The 21,858-nt window shown below is 34.6% G+C and overlaps 3 non-coding genes across 3 annotated transcripts; all 3 read right to left on the reverse strand.

Moving 5' to 3' along the window:
- Positions 1-10,730: 10,730 nt before the first annotated feature.
- On the reverse strand, positions 10,731-10,849 carry LOC143734169 (5S ribosomal RNA). The gene has a single exon (XR_013202072.1). It is a non-coding gene; the product is annotated as a 5S ribosomal RNA (ribosomal RNA).
- A 494-nt stretch (positions 10,850-11,343) lies between these two features.
- LOC143734170 (5S ribosomal RNA) lies at positions 11,344-11,462 on the reverse strand. The gene has a single exon (XR_013202073.1). It is a non-coding gene; the product is annotated as a 5S ribosomal RNA (ribosomal RNA).
- A 4,491-nt stretch (positions 11,463-15,953) lies between these two features.
- On the reverse strand, positions 15,954-16,072 carry LOC143734554 (5S ribosomal RNA). The gene has a single exon (XR_013202453.1). It is a non-coding gene; the product is annotated as a 5S ribosomal RNA (ribosomal RNA).
- Positions 16,073-21,858: the final 5,786 nt, after the last annotated feature.

Below are 21,858 nucleotides of genomic sequence, written 5' to 3' on the forward strand. Positions count from 1 at the left end.
ATTTATATAAAAACTCATTATTTTTTTCCAAATTAAATCATCCTTTTTTAAAAACTTTTTTACAGTCTTTATTCTCAAACTTTGCTTTCTTATCATTGGATCTATCAGTCCCAAACCTCCCTTATCTACCTCTCCAATAATTGTGTCATAAGCTATTTTAGCTGGTTTACCATCCCACATAAAATTTAAAATACATGTTTTTATTCTTTTATACACCCATGTTGGCAGACTAACCACATTTAAAATATACCACATCTTAGATAAAAAAAGAGAGTTTAAAACCAATACTTTCCCTTTTATAAATAATTGTCTTTGTTTCCAAAAGTTTAGTCTTTTTTCCATTTTTCCTATAGTCTCCTCCCAAACCAGATCTCTTGTTCTAATTTCATCTCTTCCTAGTGTTATTCCTAAAATTTTTAGTTCATTCTTCTGTTCTTTAAAGTTCCATTGTCTTCCTAAAATATCTACCTTCCCCATTCTCATATATTCAGTCTTATCATTATTGACTTTAGCCCCTGTTCCACCACAATATTTTCCCAATATTAACATTGCCTTCTCAATACTCTTAAAATCTTTTAAAAACAAAGTGGTATCATCTGCATATTGAAATATTTTCTGATGTACTTCCTCATTTTCCAAAACTATTCCTTGTATCTGTTTTTCTTTGTTTATTGCAAGTCCTAATGGCTCAGCAACTAAAGTGTATAGTAGTGCTGATAATGGACATCCCTGCCTTATTGACCTTGATATCTTAATAAAATCTGTTAAAAACCCATTTACTTTTATACAACTTAAAATATCATTATAAAAACATTTCATCCATGCAATAAAAATTCCCCCAAAACCAAATTGTTCCAATATATCAAATAAATATTTGTGCTCTACTCTATCAAATGCCTTTTCCAGATCTATACTAATCAAATATCCTTCTTTACCTTTTTCTTTCATATACCACATTAAATCTCTAATACTTGTTACTATATCCGATATATCACGGTTTAAAACACCATATGCTTGATTTGTTTTTATAATGTTTGGAATCACTTTTTTCAGTCTGTTTGCTAAAATCTTGGCCAGTATCTTGTAATCAGTATTTAACATGCTCAATGGTCTATAATTTTTAAGCTCTTCTCTTTCCCCTTTATTTTTATATATTATCTTAATTATTCCTTTCTTCATACTTTCACTTAACTTTTTCTGTTTAAAAATATCAATAAATAAATCATGCAAAATTGGCGTTAAAACATTCTTAAAAACCTTATAAAATTCAGCTGGTAAACCATCTAGGCCTGAACTTTTCCCATTACTCATCTGATCTATAGCTTCATCTATTTCTTCTTCTTCTATTTCCTTATCACACATTTTCTTATCTTCTTCATTTACTTTTGTTTCAATTTGATTCAATAAAAACTCTTCATCTTCCTCATTTATTTTATCTTTTTTAAATAAAATAGCATAAAAATCCTTCACTTCATTTAAAATACCTTCTTTTTCTTTCACAACCTTTCCGTTTTTTGAAATACTTTTTATCATTTCTGCTTGTTTTCTTGTTTTTTCCAAATCATAAAAAAAATGTGTACTCCTTTCTCCTTCTACTGTATTTTTCGCTCTACTTCTTATTTTAGCTCCCATGCACTTTGCCTCTTCTATTTTTTTCAATTTCTCTTCTAATATCACTATTCTATTCCCATCCATCCTTCCTTCTGACACTTTTTTCATTTCTTCTTCCCATTCCTTGTTTAATAATCTTTCTTTACTTTTCTTTATTCTTTGCATTTTCTTTGAATATTCAATAGATAGTTTTTTAATATCTATTTTTAAATTATCCCACCACATACTTTTTGCTTCTTCATATAGGACATTATTAATGTTATTTATTATATAATTTTCTACTTCCATTTTATAAATGTCATTTTTTAAAAGTTCCGTATTAAAAACCCACACCCCTGGCCCTCTCTCTACACCACTATAATCAATGATTACATTTAAAAAATCATGATCACTTCCACTAAACATTTTGTAAAATACTTTTGTAACGAAACTTCCCAAATGTCTGTTACATAATACCAAATCAATTCTACTTTGTTTTAAAACTTTGTTTACCATTTGTCTTCTTGAATATTCTCTTTTTACTCTGTTTCTTTCCCTCCATAAATCTATAAATCTGTGTTTTCCCATAACTTTCTTTAATTCTTTTCTCCCAACATCTGCTCTATACACCATGCAATCCTCCACATCTATTCGTTCTAAAACAGTATTAAAATCACCAATTAAAATAGAACATTTATATTTCTCTATTAGAACATCCATTTCTTTAAAAAAAGTAGCACGTTCTAGGTCTTCATTTGGTGCATGAATATTACATATTGTTATTTCTTCTTCTTTTCCTTCGACCTTGACCATCAATGTCCTTCCTATCTTATCTGTAAATATAACTGTTGCTTTTTGTATTGTACCCCTTCTTATTAAAATTGCTACTCCTTTTTTCCTATTAGGATCATTATTGTAAAAAAATTCCCCGTCCCATATTTTCTTCAAATCATTTGTTTTTTCATCATTCCATCCTGTCTCTTGTATACATATTATGTCATTTTTCTTTGTCAAATGATTAATATTCTCAAATTTAGTCATAGTTGACAATCCCCTTGCATTGATTGAAACTATGCTCAATTGACTCATATACAAAATAAAAGTAACATAGAAACAAACAAAAAAACTCATCACTTTGGTTCAGTCTCTTTCAAAACCGCATCTCCTGGTCCAGTCCTTTCAGCTTTTTTCCTCTTTTTTTCTTTAGATTCTCTTCTTATTCTTTGTTTCTCCATCACCTTCTCAATGTTAATTTGTCCTGTTGTTTTTAGTTTACTCCCCCCACTCAAAATGTTTTTCTTCCCACTTTCATTTCCACCAATAGTTTTATTCTTAGTGTCTCTTACCTCATCTATGTTTGTACTGTCCTTTGGTCCATCATTGTCATCTTCTTTGTTTTTCATCCCATCCTGTTCAACTTTATCTGCAATTATTTGTAGTTCTATCATCGTTTCTGTCTCTTCTTCTCCATCCCGTTCGTCTTTACTTCCTCCTTCTTCTTCTCTGCTCTGTATATCCATTATTAATCCACGTGTTTGTTGTAGTACACTTCCTTCATCATCCTCTTCCACATTCACCTCGTCGTTGAGTGTCTCCGTCTCCATTTCCTCATGTTCCTCTTCGTATGTTTCACATCTGCACCTGAGAAATGCCTTTCCGCAGCCTTGGCACCGCGGGGCTTTGCAGTCCCGCGCATAATGCCCCTGCTCCAGGCATTCTCTGCATATTAATTGTGGACAGTCCTTTTTTTCATGATCCACACTTGCACATATTCTACACGTCTTCACCTGGTGATCATGAATCACCCTGAAAAACTGCCATCCTTCTTCCGTTTCGAATCTTGTGTTATATGGCAGAGACACCACGTCTTTTGGAAATTTAACTCTTATGAATCTTGTTCCATCCGCCACAATTGTCCCAGGGTAATACCTTCTTCTCAGAGGAAGTATCGGTGTAACCCCCCAGCTTGTCAGTTTTTGTAAAACATCCTCATCATTAATATAGTTTGGCAATTGTAAAAACGATACCATCCTTTCCGTTCCACAAAGTTTTGTTATTTCACAACATTGTCCATTTATTTGTATTCCATCCAATAATTGTTCACAGTCTTCCTCTTTCTCCAATGTAAGTTCATATTCAAATTCAGTTTTTTTCCTTAGTCCATATAATTTTCCCAATCCAGTTTTGTCCTCCACAGCTTTAATTATCATCATAACCGTTAGTTGTTCTGGGTTTTTCACATTCATTGTCAACGTTGTTTCTTTTTTGTACTCTCTCTGGTATCTCATTTTCCCTCTCAACTTATTTATCATTTCATCTTTTTGACTTTTCTCTTGTCTCTTTTCACCATTTACATCATCCTTTTCTTTACCTTGTATCTTCTGTTGTTCAGTCCTTCCTTTATCCATTTCAACTCCATTTCTCTTCTTTCTCGAAACCACAGATGCCCATGTTTCGTTGTCATCTTTATCTTTTCCATTGTCCTTTTCTTTGTTCCTTTCAGTGTAATCATTATCCTCAATCTCTTGGTCTAATATCCGTTCCTGTTCCATAGCCATAGTATCAGTCATTTTGAAAAATAAATAAATAAATAAATAAAACCTCAGACAGTAAAATACCTGTCTGAGGTTTAAACAAAACTAAATTAAGAAGACAGCTAGTAACTTAATGAATTATCAAATGAAATCACAATAAAGAAAAACAAAAAATAGGAGAGCCTTTCTCTCCAAACTGCCACCTCACACTTCCTGGATCAGACGAGATCGGGCGTGACCAAGGTGGTATGGCCGTAAGGGAAAACTGCTGCCAAAATTGGGCAATTTAAAAGGTTAGACCATTAATGAAGAAAACTAAGAAGAACTTTTGAAAAAACTCAAACTCTTTCATGCTCTCTGAAGAATCTCAGAGACTTTTAAAGGCTTTCTGAAGAAGCTCAGTGAGTCATTTTTTTAAACTAAGAAGAACTTTTGAAAAAACTCAAACTCTTTCATGCTCTCTGAAGAATCTCAGAGACTTTTAAAGGCTTTCTGAAGAAGCTCAGGGACTCTTTTTTTTTTTTTTTTTTTTTTTTTTAAATCAAAAAAGCTTACAGCACCTGGTATTCCCAGGCGGTCTCCCATCCAAGTACTAACCAGGCCCGACACTGCTTAGCTTCCGAGATCAGACGAGATCGGGCGTGACTTTTTTTATTTATTTATTTATTTTTTTATTTTTTTATTAAAAGTTTATATCACAAAATACATAAAAGCAATTTTTTCCACATAAAAATTCCTCTTAAATAAATCATTTTTTGAAAAACATTCAAAAACATCTCCCACAGTACAGAAAATATTAATCTCAAACATCTTTAAACAAATACATTATTCCTTTCCTGGCAGTACCACATTAAACTCATTAAACACTGAGTAAATCTCAGGCGTACAAAACTTATAAAAATCATCCACTTTCTGTTCTTGTTTAAAATAACAGTACAAACATTCCATATATTTTTCCAATCGTCTTTTAAGCACCAACCATACATCCAATACTTTTTTTCCTGCTTTGCAACTACTCTCCTTTCCCATATTGCACCTTTCATCAGCATTACAAACAGATTGATCATCTTTTCATTTTTATTGTTTTTGTCACACCCTACCATTATAATCTTATCCTTTTCTGTATCTTCTTGCTCCCCTTCTAATTTTCCAATAATACTCTTACATTTTTCATTAAAAACTTTTAAATTTTTACAGTATAAGAATAGATGTAAAAAACTTTCATATTCCTCACAGCATACTTTACATGTCGCACTTTGTTCAATCCCAATTTTTTTTAACTTTGTATCAGTAAATATCACTCTATGTCTAATAAAATACTCCAAATTTCCTAGTTTTATTTCAATAAACTTCCCTTTCATATTGTTCCAAATATTTTCTACTTTCAAACCTTCAAATGTCTTTTGCCAAAATTCATTTATAATTGGTTTCTTAAAAACAGCATCTCTAAAAAATCCATAAAACATTTTCACTGTGCATTCTTTAAAAAAACAAAGTTTCTCTCCCAGTATTACTTTTACATCCTTTTCATTATTCCCCTCTTCCATATTGTCAATTTTTGTTATCCATTGCTTAGGAATTGCATGTTTTATAATTTCATACTTGTTTTTTATTTCTTGTCTACTGATCTCCTCTTTTGCTTCCTCCATTACATCTACAATGTACTGTATCGGTAAAAAACCTTCTTTATATTCATATAAAACATCTCTCACTTTAACTATTCCAACTTCCAACCATTTTTTAAAATAAATTTCCTTCCCTTGGTTTAAAATGCCAGTGTTTAGGAATAAAGGCTGATTTAAAATTCTTTCTCTTCCATGTAAATTGTACCGTACATTTACAAAAAACTTTCCCCAAGCACTTAAAACCTCTCTATAAAACTTTGGCAAACCCACTGTCATCCACTCTTTTGTTCTCATCCATAAAATATTGTCCCCCAGATTAAAATTCCCACATTTGTTTAAAAAATACTCCATTGTTGTTTTCCATTCTACTTTATTACATTCATCCAGATACTTTTTAACCAATTTAACTCTTAGACTATTTTTCCTTTGCTCCACATCCATTAATCCCAAACCTCCTTTATCTACCACCCCTATTAAAGTATTATATGCGATTCTAGCTGGTTTGCCTTCCCATAAAAAATCTAAAAAACATCTTTTCAACCTTTTTTCCACCCACACTGGCATTGATGACACATATAAAAAATACCACAATTTCGATGACATTAAAACATTCAGAATTAAAACCTTCCCCTTTAAATTAAGTGTCCTCAGTTTCCAAAAGTTAGTTCTTCTTTCAATACCTCCCACTATTTCTTCCCACATGTTTTCTCTCACTTTGTCTTCGTCTTTCCCTATTAAAATCCCTAAAATCTTCATTTCTTTGACTTCCTTGAACTTAAAATTCTCTGTTAAGTCTCTCCAAATCTCATGTACAAAGTTTTTTCTTCATTCACTTTTCCTCCTGACCCCTTACAAAACCTCTGTACTATTTCCATTATTTTTGTAACACTTTCTTCTCCTCTAACAATAAATGTTGTGTCATCAGCATATTGAAATATTTTGTTATCCTCTATGAATTCTTCAACCTCTATTCCTTTAATCCTCTTTTCTTGTTTGATTGCTAGTCCTAGCGGTTCTGCCACCAACGAGTACAAAAGGGCTGATAAAGGACAACCTTGTCTTATTGAGCGCGTTATTCTAAAACATTCAGTTAAAAAACCATTACATTTTATTCTTGTCACCGCTCCCTTATATAAAATACGAACCCATTTAATAAAATTCTCCCCAAACCCAAAACTTTTTAAAACATCAAAAAGATACTTATGATCTACTCTGTCGAATGCTTTTTCGAAGTCTAAGCTAATTATGTAACCCTCTTTCTTTTTATCTCGCATGTACCTTATCGTGTCTTTTATACTCATTATCGTATCCGCAATGTCTTTTCCTTTCACTCCATATACCTGGTTTGTTGTGATTATCTTTGGCATTATCTCTTTCAATCTATTTGCTAAAATTTTTGCCAAAATCTTCAAGTCAGTATTAAGCATTGTGATAGGTCTATAGTTTTTTAGTTCTGTTTTTTCTCCCTTCCTCTTATATATAAGCTTCATCAATCCCATCCCCATTCTTAACATCATTCCACCTTTTTCAAAAATCTCTTCATAAACATCCATTAAAATATTTGTTAATATATCTTTAAAGTTATATAAAACTCACTTCCTAAACCATCAATCCCTGGGCTTTTCCTTTTGTTCAGTTCATTTATAGCTCTTCCTATCTCTTCTTTACTTATGCTTCTATCACACTCTTCCTTCTCTTCTTCACCTACTTTTGTTTTTATTAATTCCATTAGTTCCATTTTTTCTTCCTCCTTTACATCTTCTGCACTAAAAAGCTTTTCAAAAAAATATTTTGTTTCATGTAAGATTTCCCCACTTGTTTCTGTTATTTCACCATTCCCCTTTTTTATTCCTTTTATCATTTCTGATCTTCCTTTTTTCCTTTCCAAATCAAAGAAAAACTTTGTACACTTTTCCCCTTCAACCAGATATTTTGCTTTACTCCTCAACATTGATCCTTTATATTTATTTTCTTCAATCTCTTTCAATTCTTCCTGTATTTCTTTAATTTTTTGTACATCTTGCACTTCTTCATCAATTTGCTTCTCCAACCTTTCTCTTATCTTTTTTTCTTTATTCTTTTTACATTTATGCTTTAACGTACAATATTTTATAGTGAATTTTTTCGCTAAAAATTTTACATTCTCCCACCAAATTCTTTTGTCTTCTACATACATTGCATTTTCTTTTTCTTCTTCAATCATCTCTTTTATTGCTAAAACATAATGTTCATCTTTTAAAATGTCTGTATTTAAAACCCATACACCCGGCCCTCTTTTTCCTGTATCCCAATCCAACTGTACAAAAAAAGCGTTGTGGTCACTCAAACTTGATTCTTCATACCTTAACTTATCTATAAAACCTTCTATATTCCTTGTACATAAAACCATATCTATCCTTGTTTGACACAAAAAATTCCCTACAATTTGTCTTCTAGAAAATTCCCTTTTCTTTTCATGTCTTTCCCTCCACACATCAATCATTTTGTTCTCCTCCATTAATGACTTTAACTCTTTCCTTCCCGTGTCCCTTTTAAAAACCATACCATCTGCCATATCTTTTTTGCTAAAAACAGTGTTAAAATCCCCCATCATAATTATATCTTTATAATTCCTTAAAACACTCTTGACAATGTTAAAATATTCTCTTTTTTCCTTTTCTTCATTTGGTGCATGTATATTAACCAATAAAATTCCCTTCTCTTCATAAGTAATTTCCACTACCATACATTTTCCCACTTTGTCTTTATATATTTCTTTACCATTTATTCCACTATTTTCTCTTATTAGAATTGCCACCCCTCGGCCATATCTTGCATCTCCATTATTATACCAAAATTCTCCTTTCCAATTGTTTCTCATTTCATTTATACACCCCTCTCTCCAGTTTGTTTCCTGTAGCAAAATTATATCCTCTTGTTTACACATTTCTTTTACTTTATCAAATTTGTTGATATTTAAAAGACCTCTCGCATTAAAAGTCACAATCCTCAGAACCATGAAGCAAAGAAAAACATACATGTAGCTGTTCATTTATCATTTTATCTCCCCAAAGTCCTTTAGCAATTCATACCTATTCACATTTCTCAATGTGTCCTCATTAACAATTTTTTTCCTTGCAGCCCCCAAATATGGTTTTACCTTAATTGATCTCCTTCTTTTCATTTGCATCTCTGTTTGGTCCTCTTTTTCCTCTTCTCTGTCATTCTCAGAAGTTGTTTGATCATTTACAATTTTTGACTGTTCCCTTCTATCCATAGAAATTCCACAAACTCCAGGCATGTCTATTTGCATTTCTACTTGATCCTGGTCTTGTTCTTCTTGTGAGTTCCATTCTTCTCTGGGTTCTCCTTCGTCCTTTTCTGCTGTTTCAGCTTGTGTCATCGTTGTGGCTTCCTCCTGTTCCTTTTCGTTGTCTCCCTCATGCACCTGCTTACTCCTTCTTCTTCCTCGTCCTCCTTGTTTCTCATCCCACATTCACATTTGTTGAGCACTTCCTTGCAATCCAGGCACTTCACTGCTTTGCAGTCCCTCGCAAAATGCCCCATCTCACAGCACTTGTAACACTTGTAGTCCGGACAGTCCTTCACAATGTGGTCCGGGCTCATGCACAGCCAGCAGGTCCTCACCTGATGACTATGCATCACCCGAAAGTATTGCGGTCCTTCTTCCGTCTCAAGCTTAGTGCTATACGGGAGTGAGATCACTTCTCTGGGGAACCTGGTTTTTACAAATCTCGTTCCATCCTCGATACTTGTGCCCGGATAGACTAGCCTTCTCATCTTAGAGACGGGGAAAACCCCCCATCCCTCCAGCTTTTTAAAAATGTCCTCATCGTCCATATAAGCAGGCAAGTGCATAAATGAAACCACATAGTCTCTATTTTGCAGTTTTTGTACCTCACATTTTTTCCCTTTGATGATTAGTCCATCCATCAGCTCTTCCGTGTCTTCTTCTTTCTCCAACGTCACCTCGTAGTTATTCATTTGTTTAGGTCGAACCGCCAAGATTTTCCCATCTCCTATTTTCTCTGTCACTGCTTTAATAATATCCTCCGCCCTTGCACCTCTCACATCCATTAAACCACTGTAACTGTTGCTTCTTTTGCATAAACTCTTTTCATGTTTTCTTTCCTTGCTTCTTTATCCTTTCCATGTCCATCTCGTCGTCTTTGTTCCAGTCCAGTTTCATTACCAGTTGATGTTCCTCCTGCCATTACTGTGGTCGATGCCGTTGATCCATCCATTTTAAACAAAAACACGCTTAAACACCCCCCAAACAGCAAAAGCTGCTGGGAGGAAAACTCAAACAAAATAAAAAAATAAAAATAAATATATATATATATATATATAAGGAAAAAGCGAACAAAATAAAAAAACGAAAAAATGGTGAGCCTGTCTCACCTACTGCAAACTTCAAACTGCCAAATCACTTCCTGGACTGTACCACTATCACAGATCGGGCGTGACCAAGGTGGTATGGCCGTAAGCGAAAACTGCTGCCAAAATTGGGCAATTTAAAAGGTTAGACCATTAATGAAGAAAACTAAGAAGAACTTTTGAAAAAACTCAAACTCTTTCATGCTCTCTGAAGAATCTCAGAGACTTTTAAAGGCTTTCTGAAGAAGCTCAGTGAGTCTTTTTTTTAAACTAAGAAGAACTTTTGAAAAAACTCAAACTCTTTCATGCTCTCTGAAGAATCTCAGAGACTTTTAAAGGCTTTCTGAAGAAGCTCAGGGACCCTTTTTTTTAAACTAAGAAGAACTTTTGAAAAAACTCAAACTCTTTCATGCTCTCTGAAGAATCTCAGAGACTTTTAAAGGCTTTCTGAAGAAGCTCAGTGAGTCTTTTTTTTAAAGTAAGAAGAACTTTTGAAAAAACTCAAACTCTTTCATGCTCTCTGAAGAATCTCAGAGACTTTTAAAGGCTTTCTGAAGAAGCTCAGGGACTCTTTATTTATTTTATTTTTTTTTTAAATCAAAAAAGCTTACAGCACCTGGTATTCCCAGGCGGTCTCCCATCCAAGTACTAACCAGGCCCGACCCTGCTTAGCTTCCGAGATCAGACGAGATCGGGCATGACCAAGGTGGTATGGCCGTAAGCGAAAACTGCTGCCAAAATTGGGCAATTTAAAAGGTTAGACCATTAATGAAGAAAACTAAGAAGAACTTTTGAAAAAACTCAAACTCTTTCATGCTCTCTGAAGAATCTCAGAGACTTTTAAAGGCTTTCTGAAGAAGCTCAGTGAGTCTTTTTTTTAAAGTAAGAAGAACTTTTGAAAAAACTCAAACTCTTTCATGCTCTCTGAAGAATCTCAGAGACTTTTAAAGGCTTTCTGAAGAAGCTCAGGGACTCTTTTTTTTAAACTAAGAAGAACTTTTGAAAAAACTCAAACTCTTTCATGCTCTCTGAAGAATCTCAGAGACTTTTAAAGGCTTTCTGAAGAAGCTCAGTGAGTCTTTTTTTTAAACTAAGAAGAACTTTTGAAAAAACTCAAACTCTTTCATGCTCTCTGAAGAATCTCAGAGACTTTTAAAGGCTTTCTGAAGAAGCTCAGGGACTCTTTTTTTTTTTCTTTTTTTTTTTTAAATCAAAGAAGCTTACAGCACCTGGTATTCCCAGGCGGTCTCCCATCCAAGTACTAACCAGGCCCGACCCTGCTTAGCTTCCGAGATCAGACGAGATCGGGCATGACCAAGGTGGTATGGCCGTAAGCGAAAACTGCTGCCAAAATTGGGCAATTTAAAAGGTTAGACCATTAATGAAGAAAACTAAGAAGAACTTTTGAAAAAACTCAAACTCTTTCATGCTCTCTGAAGAATCTCAGAGACTTTTAAAGGTTTTCTGAAGAAGCTCAGGGACTCTTTTTTTGTTTAAATCTAAAAAGCTTACAGCACCTGGTATTCCCAGGCGGTCTCCCATCCAAGTACTAACCAGGCCCGACCCTGCTTAGCTTCCGAGATCAGACGAGATCGGGCGTGACTTTTTTTAAATTTTTTTTATTAAAACCAGAAGTTTTACATTAAAACAAGTACATTTTTTGTACATTTAATTTTCTATGTAGAAAACATGCAATTAACATCTTTACAAACTAAAGCGTTATATACAAGCTAATTTCATTTTACATTTACGTCTTCCTTTATCATTCCCTTAACATTCATTTTTAAATTTTACTTTCAGAAAAAACATATATTTTTCCCAAAAATACACAACCTCACTAAACAAACAAAAAAGCAATTGTCATATTTCCTATTTTCAAATTCCCATATCATTTTTTTCTTTTTTTTCATTCAATTAAAAGTACAAACAACATGCAGCAGATACAAGCCCTTTTCCATTTTCAGAGACTCAAATAATTTCCTCAGCAACTGTATACATGTACATATTAAATTATTTACATTTCTACATAATCTGCAAACCAACAAATAAATCTAGTACATATTCAAACAATTTAAACATCTATACCACTTAATCACCTTTTTTTTTCCTTAAAATTTGTCTCCTTAACTTTTGTTTTCTCAACACAAGCTTCAGATTAGGTATTGCTTTATACTTTAAAACATGCCCGCCTATCTTTCCCCTCTTTTTCATATTAACATTGTCTTTATTACCATTGTCTCTGTCCCTTGTGGTAGTCTCATCTTCTTCCTCCATTTCAACTATGTTTTCATCACACCATGACATTTCTTCTGACTCCTTACTTCCATCCTCTGCTTCTTTCACCATCTCATTTTTTTGTCCAGACTCCTTATTAAAGTCTTTTGAATTCAACCCATCCTGTTCTTTCCTCATGTTCTGTTCCACTTCACTCTGAGGACTATGAGGACCCGCATTTCCTCTTTTAGTCCCTTCAGAGGGTTGATCTTCTTCACTTTCTGTTTCACAGTCACATTTCATATAAACTTTGTTACAGTCCAAGCACTTTTCCGCTTTACAATCTTTTGCGAAATGGCCCTGCTCAGCACATTCATAACATTTAAAATTAGGACAGTCTTTAAAAACATGCCCAGGTTGCATACACATTCGGCAGAGTTTAATCTGTCCATCATGTATTACCCTGAAATACCTTTCTCCCTCCGATGTTTCAAATTTGGCACTATATGGCAGTGATGTTACCTCCTTTGGAAATCTTATTTTGACATACCTTGTGCGGTCTGCGAAGTCCGTTCCGGGGTATAATCTCCTCTTTATTTGTGTTATGGGAGTAACTCCCCACAGCTTTAACTTGTCCTCGATTGTTTCATCCTCCACATAAGCAGGCAGGTGAATAAAAGAAACCACACATTCCTTTAACTCCAACCTCCTTACTACACAGAGTTGTCCTTTAATTTCCACACCGTCCATCAGATCATCACAGTCATCCGCACACGTCAAAGTAAGTTCATATTCCAAAGAATTCTTTGGTCTCACTGCCAGTAGTTTACCATTGCCTATATTCCTTGTCACTTCTCTGATGATATCCTCTGCCTTTATTCCTTTTTTGTTCATTATATCCATCACCACGGTTGCCTCTTTCAGATATTCCATTCTCTTCTTAGCACTTTTCTGCCCAAAAGCCTCCTTGTTTAATCCGTTAAACTCTCTCAATCCTTTGTCCATTGCATCTTGGTCAATCGTCGTTTGTGTTCCTCCTGCCGTTCCTGGGTCTTTACCATTTAATCTGTCCATTATTCAAAAGAAAGATTTCCTCCAAGCAGATAAACTGCTTGGGGATTAAAAAAATAACATACAAGTAAACAGAACTTCAAATAAACAAAACAAAAAATTACTAAGAGAGAGCACATGGGAGAGCCTCTCTCTCCCAACTGCCAGCACACTTCCTGGATCGTACCACTAACGAGATCGGGCGTGACCAAGGTGGTATGGCCGTAAGCGAAAACTGCTGCCAAAATTGGGCTATTTAAAAGGTTAGCCAATTAATGAAGAAAACTAAGAAGAACTTTTGAAAAAACTCAAACTCTTTCATGCTCTCTGAAGAATCTCAGAGACTTTTAAAGGCTTTCTGAAGAAGCTCAGGGACTCTTTTTTTTTTTTTTTTATCAAAAAAGCTTACAGCACCTGGTATTCCCAGGCGGTCTCCCATCCAAGTACTAACCAGGCCCGACCCTGCTTAGCTTCCGAGATCAGACGAGATTGGGCGTGACTTTTTTTTAATTTTTTTTATTAAAACCAGAAGTTTTACATTAAAACAAGTACATTTTTTGTACATTTAATTTTCTATGTAGAAAACATGCAATTAACATCTTTACAAACTAAAGCGTTATATACAAGCTAATTTCATTTTACATTTACGTCTTCCTTTATCATTCCCTTAACATTCATTTTTAAATTTTACTTTCAGAAAAAACATATATTTTTCCCAAAAATACACAACCTCACTAAACAAACAAAAAAGCAATTGTCATATTTCCTATTTTCAAATTCCCATATCATTTTTTTCTTTTTTTTCATTCAATTAAAAGTACAAACAACATGCAGCAGATACAAGCCCTTTTCCATTTTCAGAGACTCAAATAATTTCCTCAGCAACTGTATACATGTACATATTAAATTATTTACATTTCTACATAATCTGCAAACCAACAAATAAATCTAGTACATATTCAAACAATTTAAACATCTATACCACTTAATCACCTTTTTTTTTCCTTAAAATTTGTCTCCTTAACTTTTGTTTTCTCAACACAAGCTTCAGATTAGGTATTGCTTTATACTTTAAAACATGCCCGCCTATCTTTCCCCTCTTTTTCATATTAACATTGTCTTTATTACCATTGTCTCTGTCCCTTGTGGTAGTCTCATCTTCTTCCTCCATTTCAACTATGTTTTCATCACACCATGACATTTCTTCTGACTCCTTACTTCCATCCTCTGCTTCTTTCACCATCTCATTTTTTTGTCCAGACTCCTTATTAAAGTCTTTTGAATTCAACCCATCCTGTTCTTTCCTCATGTTCTGTTCCACTTCACTCTGAGGACTATGAGGACCCGCATTTCCTCTTTTAGTCCCTTCAGAGGGTTGATCTTCTTCACTTTCTGTTTCACAGTCACATTTCATATAAACTTTGTTACAGTCCAAGCACTTTTCCGCTTTACAATCTTTTGCGAAATGGCCCTGCTCAGCACATTCATAACATTTAAAATTAGGACAGTCTTTAAAAACATGCCCAGGTTGCATACACATTCGGCAGAGTTTAATCTGTCCATCATGTATTACCCTGAAATACCTTTCTCCCTCCGATGTTTCAAATTTGGCACTATATGGCAGTGATGTTACCTCCTTTGGAAATCTTATTTTGACATACCTTGTGCGGTCTGCGAAGTCCGTTCCGGGGTATAATCTCCTCTTTATTTGTGTTATGGGAGTAACTCCCCACAGCTTTAACTTGTCCTCGATTGTTTCATCCTCCACATAAGCAGGCAGGTGAATAAAAGAAACCACACATTCCTTTAACTCCAACCTCCTTACTACACAGAGTTGTCCTTTAATTTCCACACCGTCCATCAGATCATCACAGTCATCCGCACACGTCAAAGTAAGTTCATATTCCAAAGAATTCTTTGGTCTCACTGCCAGTAGTTTACCATTGCCTATATTCCTTGTCACTTCTCTGATGATATCCCCTGCCTTTATTCCTTTTTTGTTCATTATATCCATCACCACGGTTGCCTCTTTCAGATATTCCATTCTCTTCTTAGCACTTTTCTGCCCAAAAGCCTCCTTGTTTAATCCGTTAAACTCTCTCAATCCTTTGTCCATTGCATCTTGGTCAATCGTCGTTTGTGTTCCTCCTGCCGTTCCTGGGTCTTTACCATTTAATCTGTCCATTATTCAAAAGAAAGATTTCCTCCAAGCAGATAAACTGCTTGGGGATTAAAAAAATAACATACAAGTAAACAGAACTTCAAATAAACAAAACAAAAAATAACTAAGAGAGAGCACATGGGAGAGCCTCTCTCTCCCAACTGCCAGCACACTTCCTGGATCGTACCACTAACGAGATCGGGCGTGACCAAGGTGGTATGGCCGTAAGCGAAAACTGCTGCCAAAATTGGGCTATTTAAAAGGTTAGCCAATTAATGAAGAAAACTAAGAAGAACTTTTGAAAAAACTCAAACTCTTTCATGCTCTCTGAAGAATCTCAGAGACTTTTAAAGGCTTTCTGAAGAAGCTCAGGGACTCTTTTTTTTTTTTTTTTATCAAAAAAGCTTACAGCACCTGGTATTCCCAGGCGGTCTCCCATCCAAGTACTAACCAGGCCCGACCCTGCTTAGCTTCCGAGATCAGACGAGATTGGGCGTGACCAAGGTGGTATGGCCGTAAGCGAAAACTGCTGCCAAAATTGGGCTATTTAAAAGGTTAGACCATTAATGAAGAAAACTAAGAAGAACTTTTGAAAAAACTCAAACTCTTTCATGCTCTCTGAAGAATCTCAGAGACTTTAAAAGGCTTTCTGAAGAAGCTCAGGGACTCTTTTTTTTTTTAAATCAAAAAAGCTTACAGCACCTGGTATTCCCAGGCGGTCTCCCATCCAAGTACTAACCAGGCCCGACCCTGCTTAGCTTCCGAGATCAGACGAGATCGGGCGTGACTTTTTTTTTTTTTTTTTATTAAATTTTTTATCATTGCTTTACATAAAACACATCATTATATATTTATACATTTCCATCTTGTTCAATACTTTGGCAAGTAAAAGTGTTTTTGTTTAAAAACACACATGACATCCTTGTTAAAAATTCCATAAAATTCCCCCATTTTGCTCTCCATTTTAAAATAATTGTACAATATTTCCACATAATCATCTACCATCGGTTTAAAAAGCCCCCATAGATCTAAAACAACATCTCTGTTTTTTGCTATGTTCCTTCTTTTCCATATTGCTTTCTTCGCCAGTAGTAAGCACAAATTCACAAGCTTCTTATTTACATTTTTTTCTGCCATTCCCAACATAAAACATGTATCCCATTCAGCAACCACTTCTTTTCCTCTTAATTCTTTTATAAAATCTTTCAGTTCATTAAAAAAAAAATTAAGCTTTTCACAATATAAAAACAAGTGTAAAATCCCTTCATCTTCCTTCTTACATACTTTACATTGTGCATTACTTTCTTTTTTCATTATACACAATCTCATTTCAGTATATATCACATTTTGTCTAATAAAATAATCCAAACATTCCAAACCTACATCTAACCAACTCCATGCTCTGTTTTTCCAGACATCTTTTTCTTCAATTCCATTCAAATTCCTTAACCAAACCTCATTAGCCCCTGGTTTTTTAAAAACTCTGTTTCTAAAAAACTCATAAAACATTTTCACAGTTCCCATATTAAAATCCACCTTCTTGTCTTTACATTTTAAATACACCGTCATTTTGTTTTCTTTTCCATCATTATTGTTGACCTCCTCTAACCATTGACCTGGGATTGCTTTTTTAACATCTTCATATTGTTTTTTTAAACTGATCACATTATAGTCTTCCTTTTCCTCCTCCATCGCATCCTTTATCACTTGTAGTGGTAAAAATCCCTCCTTCCACTCCCATAAAATATCCCTCACTTTTACAATGCCTGCTTGCATCCATTTCTTAAAATAGATATCACGCTCATTTATCTTTATTTTGTCATTTAAAAACAAAGGTTGATTTAAAATCATTTCCCTCCCTTCTGGATTAAAATCCACCTCTGTCAAAAAAAGCCTCCAAGCATTTAAAACCTCTTTATAAAATTGTGGAATTCCCTCCATCATCCCAGCTTTTATCTTCATCCATAAAGTGTTTTCCCCCAGGTTAAAATTCCCACATTTATTTAAATAAAATACCATCAATTCCTTCCAATCAGCTCTATTATTATCATCCAAGTACTTCTTTACCACTTTTACCCTCATGCTTTTCATTTTCAGTTCCACATCCACCAGTCCCATCCCTCCCTCCTCCGGTTTTCCTATTAGCGTATAATACGCTACCCTTGAAGGCTTTTTATCCCATAAATATTCTAAAACAATCGTTTTTATTCTCTTAAAAGCCCAGTTTGGTAATGACATTACTTGCAATTTATACCACATCTTTGATAACATTAAACTGTTTACAGTTAAAATTTTCCCTTTCAAACTTAAAAATCTATTTCTCCAAAAAATCAATCTTCTTTCCATTTCTCCCAATGTCTCTTCCCACATATTATCAATAGCTTCCTTCTCATTTTTTGCTACAATTGCCCCTAAAATCTTCATCTCTTGTACTTCCTTAAATTTAAAAACATCTGTTAAACTCTCTGTCCTTCCAAACTTCATATATATTGTTTTTTCCTCATTTATTTTTGCCCCTGAGCCTTCGCAATAACATTTTATTTTTCTCATCACTTCTTTTATGCTTTCCCTATTTTCCACCACAACTGTCGTATCATCTGCATATTGAAAAATTGGAGTTAATTCTTTTCTTCCTTCAAATTGTATCCCTTTTATCTCTTTGTCTCTATTTATTAAAAGCCCTAAAGGTTCTGCCACCAAAGAATATAACTGTGCGGACAGTGGACATCCTTGTCTGATTGATCTTAAAACTTTAAAAGGTTGCGTTAAAAAACCATTACATTTTACTTTTGTTAAAATATCACTGTATAAAACTGAAATCCATTTGATAAAATTCTCTCCAAACCCAAATTGTTTTAAAATTCCCATTAAAAACCCTCGTTCCACTCTGTCAAAAGCCTTCTCAAAGTCCATACTTATTACATATGCTCTCTTTCCTTTTTCTTTTATATATCCCACTATATCTCTTATACTGCTTGTGATATCCGCAATGTCCCTCCCCTTAACTCCGTAAGCCTGGTTAGTTTCAATTATATCCGGCATTATCTCTTTTAATCTGTTTGCTAAAACTTTGGCTAAAATTTTTAAATCTGTGTTTAACATTGTGATAGGCCTATAATTCTTCAATTCCGTTTTGTCTCCTTTTCTCTTATAAATGATTTTCATTAATCCCAGTCCCATTCTTGGGTGTACTCTTTCTTTTTTAAAAATTTCTCCATAGATTTCTTTTAAAATTATGCTCATTTTTTCCTTAAAAATCTTATAAAACTCATTTCCAATTCCATCTATTCCTGGGCTTTTCTTTACTCCTAACTGATTTATGGCCTGTATAATTTCTTCTGTTGTTATTTCTCTTTCACAAACCCCCTTATCTGTCTCACTGACTTTTTTTGTTATCTGTTTAATTAAAAAATTCCTTTTTTCTTCATCTCCTCCTTCTGATTTAAAAAGTTCTTCATAAAACTGGCTTATTTCTTTTAAAATCCCTTCTGTGTTTAAAACCGCTTGTCCTTCTTTATTCTTAATTTCCTTAATTATTTCTGCCCTCCCCTTGCTTTTCTCAAGATTAAAAAAGAATTTGTTACATTTCTCCCCTTGCACCGTACATTTTGCTTTACTTCTTAACATCGCCCCCTTGTATTTCTTCTCTTCTATTTTCTTCAATTTGTCCTCCACTTCAAGTACTCTTTGCACGTTTACTTCATTTTTGTTTAACTCTTTTCTTAGCGTTTCTCTTATTTCTTCCTCCTCTGTTCTTTTCACCTTTTGTAACAACTTACAGTAGTTTATTGTGTATTTCTTAATTTCATATTTCATGTTTTCCCACCATTGTCTTTTATCTTCTATGTACATCAAGTCTTTTTTTCCTTCATCTAAAATGTTTTCTATCCCTTTTTTAAAATGCTCTTCCTTTAAGACATCAGTGTTTAAAATCCAAACCCCTGGTCCCTTCCTTTCTCTTTTAAAATCTAGTCTCATTAATACCATTTTGTGATCACTTAAAGTGGTTTCTTTATAAAAAATCCCATCAATAAAATGTTCTAAATTCCTGGTGTTTAAAAAGTAATCTATTCTGGTTTGACACATAAAATTCCCCACCAGCTGCCTTCTTGTAAATTCCTTCTTTTTTTCATTCCTCTCCCTCCACACGTCCATCATATTTTTTCCTCCCATCAATAACTTTAACTCTTTTCTACCCACATCCGACTTAAAAATCATTCCATTCACCATGTCCATTTTAGTAAAAACAGTGTTAAAATCTCCCCCAATTATTACCTTCTTCCATTCTTTCATTACTCTAGATATATCATTAAAATACATTTTCTTTTCCATTTGGTCATTTGGAGCATGTACGTTTATCAAAATAAAATCTTCTTCTTCTATCTTAATTTCTACAGCCATGCATTTCCCTTTTATGTCCTTATATATCAATTTTGCCTTAATACCTCTGTCTTTTCTTATTAACACTGCCACTCCACCTCCTTTCCCTTCTTTATTATTAAAAAATAATTCCCCTTCCCATTTTCTTTTAAAATCCTCCATTGCATTATCTTTCCAGTTTGTCTCTTGCAATAAAATTATATCCTCTTCTTTGCACATTTCCTTCACTTTTTCAAATTTCACACAGTTCATTAACCCTCTTGCATTAAAAGTCACAATACTCAGCACAATAAAATAAAAGATAAAAAAATTAAAAATCCCCATTCTTTCAGTTCATTTCCTCTCCTTCCTTTACATTTTCTCCACAGTCCTGTTTCTCATCACTTTTTTCAAAAGAAACTTTTTTCCTTGCTTTATCTAAATTTGGAATTACCTTACTTGTCCTTCTTCTTTTACTTGTTATTCCCTTTGTACCACCGTCGTCCATGTTTTCACTTCCTTTGTCCCTTTTTTCTTTCTCCGTGACTTGATCTTGCTCCTCTATCTTTTCCAGTTCAGTTTGCAAAGTCCCAGTTACTTCCATTCGTTCCTCCGTTTCCTCATTGTCTATCGTTAGTCCACTCCGTTCCGTTATGCCCTCAACATCCGCGCTTACAATCTCCTCTCTTGGCGTTCCTTCCATGCCCTCGTGTTGCTTCTCTTCTCTGTCTGCCTCATGCATCTGCCCGCTCATCAGTTCTTCCTCCTGTTGTTGGTCTCCGTCGTCGCACTCACACCTGCTCAACACAAGCTTGCAGCCTAGGCACCTCTCCGCTTTGCAGTCCCTCGCGAAGTGGCCCTTTTCCTCGCATTTAAAGCATTTGAATTCCGGACAGTCCTTCATCATATGTTCAGTGCTCATACACAACCTGCAGGTTCTCATCTGCTGGCTATGTATCACTCTGAAATACTGAGGACCCTCTTCCGTTTCCACTTTCATGCTGTAGGGCAAAGAATGCACTTCTTTCGGGAAGCGTACTCTCATGTACCTGGTTCCATCCTCTATGCTGGTGCCTGTGTACAATCTTCTTTTAATCTGTGAAATGGGAGTTACCCCCCATCCTTCCAGCTTTTGCAGGATTACGTCATCCTCCAGATAAGCAGGCAGATGCATGAAAGAGACAACCAAGTCCTTATTATTCAATTTTTTAATTTCACACATCTTTCCTTTTATTATCAGTCCATCATCCAGCTTCTCAATATCTTCCTCTTTCTCAAATGTAATTTCATATTCCTTCATCATTTTTGGTCTTATCGCTAGTATATTCGTCACATCCACCTTCTCCGTCAATGCTTTTATAATATCCTCCGCCTTCCCGTCCTGTACCTCCATCAAATCAATCACAATCGTTGCGTCCTTCGTGTAGTTTCTTCTGTTTCTCTTTTCAGGGTAATCCTTTTCTCGTTGTCCTTTGTCCAGTCCATTTTCCTTTCTCCGACGTGTTTCTCGTGCCAAGTCCTTATCCATAGCCGTTTGTCCGTCCATTTCTCCAAAAGAAAAAAAAAACTCAATCCCTCCCAATCAGCTAAGCTGTTGGGAGGACAAATACAAAAACTAATACGAAAAACTTAAACAAAAAAAAATAACAAAAAAACACTGATTCTGACAAAAACAAACGAAAAAACACAGAAACACGTTTGGTGAGCCTTCCTCACCCACTACTGCCACACTACTTCCTGGTTGCTCTAGGGCGCCCTCAAGGTGGTATGGCCGTAAGCGAAAACTGCTGCCAAAATTGGGCTATTTGAAAGGTTAGACCATTAATGAAGAAAACTAAGAAGAACTTTTGAAAAAACTCAAACTCTTTCATGCTCTCTGAAGAATCTCAGAGACTTTAAAAGGCTTTCTGAAGAAGCTCAGGGACTCTTTTTTTGTTTAAATCAAAAA

Source organism: Siphateles boraxobius, unplaced genomic scaffold (assembly GCF_051911475.1).
Source record: "Siphateles boraxobius isolate OS27281-9 unplaced genomic scaffold, OSU_SipBor_1 99, whole genome shotgun sequence".
In the NCBI taxonomy this organism is placed as follows: Eukaryota; Metazoa; Chordata; class Actinopteri; order Cypriniformes; family Leuciscidae; genus Siphateles; species Siphateles boraxobius.